Here is a 6,000-nt window from a genome sequence, read left to right as displayed (position 1 = left end):
TGAATAGTTGCTCAAAAGAGGGGTGTTTTTTTGCAGTTGTGGAAAGAGTACTGAAAAAAACATACTCAAGTAAAAATACCATTACATAACATAACAGTTTTCCCCGGGAGGAGTAAAGGCCATCTTGCATCCGAGACCTGGCTATGTGCCCAAGGTGCCCTCCATGATGGCACGATAATGGTCCTGCATGCATTTCATCCTCCACCACATGTGTTGGCAGAAGAAGAGAGGCTCCATGTGCTCTGTCCTGTCAGAGCACTGGGTATTTACCTTGGGAGGTCCTCTTCTTGGAGGAGGTCGGACCAACTATTGGTGTTTTTTGGGTCACCTAAGAAGGGGCTCCCTGAATTTAAACAAACAATTAGCAATTGGATTGTACAGCCGCGGCCTACCAGGCGCGCAATCTGCCTTCACGTTTGGCTGTGAGGGTTCATTCCACTAGGGGCATGGTGTCCTTTAGGGCCCTCTACTCTGGAATGCCCCTCCAGGAGATCTGTGAGGCAGCCGGTTGGGCTACCCCACACACTTTTATCAGGTTTTATGGTCTGCACCTCCCCAATATGCCGGGTGCATGAGTGCTCTCGTCCTAGGTTGTGCCTGAGACAGTTTCACACTAGGGCAGGCATATTTGGTGCATGGCATAGTGGGCATTCGTTCCCCAAAGAGTCGTTTCTAACGATGCAGTGCGAGTTCCCTCGAAAAGGAACGTCTCTGGTTACATCTGTAACCCTTGTTCCCTGAGAAGGGAACGAGACACTGCGTCGCCTTGCCACGCCCCTTCTTGCCGGGTCGCGGCTTGCTTCATCGCGAGGCTAACGCATATGTGTGCCGGCATCATTTTATAATTCCGGGTATAACGTCACATGTAACGTCATGAGGCAACACCAATCAGGATTGGAATAGTTTCATTCATACTTCAGAGACGTATGCTTAGGGAGTGTCCCAAAGAGTCGTTTCTAATGACGCAGTTTCTCGTTTCCCTTCTCAGGAAACAAGGGTTCAATCACGTTGATGGATAAAAATAACATTTTAAAACAAGCATGTGTAACAAGTAATGACCACAAACATAAGGAAAATAGCGGAGTTAAAGTAGGCCTACCGATAGATCACTTAAAATGAACACAAGTAAAATTAAAATTACACAAGAAACGTGAGTATTTGTAATTCGTTACTTCACACCCCTGTTTTTTGGGGTCATTAAATTGATTTCCGATATTAAAGTTTGACAGGGAGCAAGCAACTTAACAGATGGGTAAGAGGGAACGGCCCTCCTCCTTCCCAGCACGTAACTGTTTGCACTGCCTGTTAGTGAAATAGCTCGTCCTCTAGAGAATGTTTGTTTAAAGGGATTCATTGAGCTGTTATATCCTTAGATTTTTACTGCCCACTGGACACAGGATAACATTGCCGTAACTTAATAATTGGCCGACAGCGAGACCGAACCCATGCTATGATGATAAACACCATTAAAATAGAGACTGGTACTGGTACTGCTCAGCATTAAGTCTTGACTTTAATGCAGACGTGGTTCTCAATTTCACACCGGCTCGTCTCACAATTCATAATTTAGATCTCTTGATGAGTATGCTGAAAGTCTTGTGAGAGAACGCTGAAATTATTCCAGGAGAAGAACAAGCAATTTGAAACTGTTCTGTGGAGTATGAGATTCAAGCCTTAGCTTATTAGGAGACACTAAACATTGGTTAAAGAAGGGGGAAACCCTACTAACTACAATTTTTTTGTCACAAGCAGTGTATGTGCGAAAACAAACATATATTTACAGAAGAGAGATGTTTGTTCTAGGAAGCATCTAAGTGTTCATTTGAGCCCGATCTCATGAAAGTGCGTATCTATACAACAAATGTTATTTCTCGTGCCATTTGTACACCAAAAATAGTTTTTGCGTGCATATGCTACGCAGTTTTCGCGTGCATATGATACGCACTTTATGGCGTGTAATACGCACGCACTCCCCACCCTAATCCTACCCAAGGGGTTTTCAGTGCGTAGCAAATGCACGCTAAAACCATTTTTGGCGTATAATTGGCACGAGAAATAACATTTGTGGTATAGAAACGCACTTTCATGAGATTTTGTTGGTTCATTTAAGCTGAGCCTTTTAATTCCAACTCGGTCCATGAAGTATACTGTAGAGTGCAAAAGAGTTTTTTTTCCCATCTATTTCTCCCAAAGGGATTTTAGTCTTCGTTAAAGCATTATAAGCCATGAAACAAGCTAACCAGCTACGAGGCGAATCTTAACACTACAAACTTTAATTGGAAGCAAAAAAGTATTAAAAAATCAGACAAAAATACAAAAAGGTACAAGACTGTGTACTTAACGGCTTTAGTGAGGGAAAGAACTACAATCCCATTAAGCATTGTGAACAGCATTATCAAATTAATAATACAAATAAAATAAAACTAATCATTTAAGAATGTTGATTTTAAACATTTTGTTTAGTCCAAAATATGCATATATGCAATATATACAAATATTTAAGTATTTTGAGAAACCGATTTGATGTGCTTCATGGGAGTGGGCGCAGATATCTTTTGGCATGTATAGCTTGTTTTGTTTCTCTGATTGGTGGAATTTTCTATACAGCATCATGGGTGATGTGGTTTTTCGTAATTTACTTCTGTTAATCCTCTTTATTGTGAATCTTTCCATGTGAATTTCCCCTTGCTCTGCCAGCTGATTTTCTCTAATGAGTGATAAGCACTTCCTCTATAATCTTTAACGCAGGAAGAGTTCATCAGTAATATAATCTGGTCATTATGAGAGCTGCGCTGCACTGACAATAGCATGTGCAACAACATTCAAACAAACCATCTTTTTATGTCTTCCCAAACTCAATTTAGGGTCATAGGGTACAATAGGGCTGAAAATAATAATATTTTTAGCCCCAAAAATAAAATGGTTACACCTGTTTGTCCTAATGCACTGCACTGCAAAACTGATTTGATCCATAATCAAATGAGTCGAATCAAATGAGCCAGCATCAAATGTTGCTGAGTAGATAACATTTTGACATATTATTTTCATATTATAACATTATTTTACAAGGTTACTTTATTCATTTTAATTTAAAATTTTGTGAAATGTCAAATGTGATTGGATACATACAATTGGTTATTTAGAATAAACTATTACTGATTCTTGAGATAAGGGACACAACATCTCCTACACACCAGCCATCTTTATGTTAAAAATAAAGAAACTTATCAAAATAAAAATACAGTACATTACATTTAAAGGAAATCTGGATACTCAGGACATTAATTGCTTTTATTTAAAAAAAGAATCTCGTATTAATACATGCTCTATACTTGGAAACTACTTGTAATTTAACCTGTCCTCAGCATGAGGTCACATGTAAAACTGCCAAACAAAGTTTTTTTAAAAATGCAACAAATTTAAGAATATACATTTAAATTGAAATGCATAGATCTGTAATATATACAAAAAGTAAATCTTGATTTATATTTTCCATAAAAACAATGCCTATCAAGGTTGTGTCCTCACTTTGTGTCCGGATTTATTATAATTCTGAATATATGAAGAGCAATGTCATGGCCATCTTTAACTCTGAGGACCCCTTTCCTATTTCCTGCTCATTGTGGATCTCACAGTATGACACATAGTCCTAAAGTTGGCTGTGGGTTTTGATTAATTTTGAAGCATCTCGTTGTCGTGTCACTTTTGGTGTGGACAGGCAAATTGCTTGTCACTGGAATCTTATGGCATCGCGTCTGGTTAGGACATGGTGTTAGACGTGACACTCGCATCGACCCATTGAGCAACTGAATGCCAGTGGGTGCCCCAATGGTGCAATGTCTTGCTATGGAGGCAGTAATATGCAGATGTATTTGCCTGTATCTGTATGACATCACAAATCCTGCAATATCCAAACAACCCGTTTTTGGAGCATGATTAAATAAATGCTTTGTTTATAATAAGTAGGATGTTTTAAGCTATGAAATTTGCAGGATGTTTTAATGGTACAAAAACCATTTCAAAAGTTCAAGGCAAATTTGATGTCTCATGTCATGACCCCTTTAAAAATAATTGTAAATTAGGCTATGTATGTCTCCTGTTGATCTTTATGACACAATATTGAAAATACATCTCCGTATCCACCTTTTAGCCTCTAACTTCCTTTAAATTTTCATGTTTTTGATCAAACTCCTTTTCCTTTTACACAGTTTTAGCCTGTTCTACATTTCTAAAGATTATTTTAGAGATTAAATCTGTTGAGGTTCATCTTGTGCAACTTGAATTGTCTTGTGCTGCCCCTAGCACAGTTAGCTAAATTACACAAATCTTATTTCAGTTTTTTTTAAAACACTAATATTTTAGTGCTGTGTTTTTCAATATGTAAATCAATAATAAAGTGATAATTATACCCTAATAGTAACCAAGCAACAGTACACTGCTTAGAGCATTGACAGAATAATTTTACTTTGCAAGACCCACAAACCTTTGGTTTTAATTTCAATTGGGGCATTTAAGTTATAAAGGGGGCTACTTGTTTGCTTCATTAATATTAATTAAAATTAAATTGTATTTATTTATATTTTATTTAATATTAATTTAATAATAATAATAGTACAAAGAAATATAGGCTATATAGTTTTTTACTTTGCTATCAGGAGAAAAAAACATCTAATTTTCCTAGGGCGTGCAATTTATTTTAAATAATAAAATAACTTTTTACAAGATGCAGAATACGTCTCAGTTGTCCCCAGAATGTGTCGGTGAGATTCCAGCTTAAAATATCCCACAGATCATTTATTATACCATGTTGTAAATGGCTATTTTTGAGTGGAAGGAAATATAAGCTGTTTTCGTGCTTGTATCTTAAAATGCAAATGAGCTTCTACTTCCCACCTGGCTTTCCAGAAGAGGGCTGCGCCTTTACAGCTCATGCCTCAGATACTCAGCCAGAAACTAAAACATAGTTTTGGTTTTGATTATCATCTCTTATGGCGGGCACGCTCATATGACATTGCAGGTCTTAATCATCATGCAGTTTATTATCTGCATGCGTTTTAAAGCCATTTCATTCTAAACTTCTGATTAATGTTTTTTTTGAGCGCAAACATCCGAAGCTCGCGCACAGAAAGCTGGCTGTTAGACGGCGCACATCACTTGAGTATTAAACTAAGTTCTTTTTCACATGTTAATATTGCTCTTAAACTGACAAATATACACAAAGTTATATCAAAAAACCCACAAAATTAACATAAACACAGTCATTATGTCTGTGAACGTAAACATCAAATAAAGAAATTGCATGTGTATATTACATATGTATTAAAGAGAAAGCAGTGTAATATACAGTACCTACTTCTATATATGTGTTAATATGAATCAAATAACAAAAGAAAAACAGAAAATCACTCACTGCTTTTGACTGAATAACTTTAGTAGCTTTAATTAGAATCAATTTCTTGAATTCTGCTGTTAAATGCTCTGGCGAAGTGATAAACATGACGGACTGTGTACAGCTCACTGAGGGCCTGGTCTATGCTAATAGAGCAGAGTCCATCAGCAGTCGTGGGCGAGGCCTGTGCAACACATCACATTGCATAGAAACAGTAAATAGCTTATTCTGAGACACTGCTTATGATTTATGTAGATTTAAAAAAAGCAGTATGGGGTGGTTGGTTGTATAAACACACTGCCGACACAAATCTATGTTGAAACACCACATAAAATCAAATTTTGCATAATAGGTCCCCTTTAAGGAATTGACTCCAAGCAATTCTACCTGACAGTGTTCTGACTACTTTAAGGATGCAAATAAAAAAGCACTGCATGCCATCCTCGCCTCTCTCCTCACGTTCAGCACCCAGATATTGACAGTAAGGCAGAAGCCAAGCGCTTGGTGATTGTTCACGGCACGTACACTTTTGTTTGAAATGTAGGATCAAACAGGGCCATGCCGCACAAGGTTAGCCTGTTAGAGGACACATATACTGTATATGTCTCTCT

This window comes from Siphateles boraxobius, unplaced genomic scaffold, assembly GCF_051911475.1.
Source record: "Siphateles boraxobius isolate OS27281-9 unplaced genomic scaffold, OSU_SipBor_1 7, whole genome shotgun sequence".
Lineage (NCBI taxonomy): Eukaryota > Metazoa > Chordata > Actinopteri > Cypriniformes > Leuciscidae > Siphateles > Siphateles boraxobius.
Note: the sequence above shows the minus strand (reverse complement) of the source record.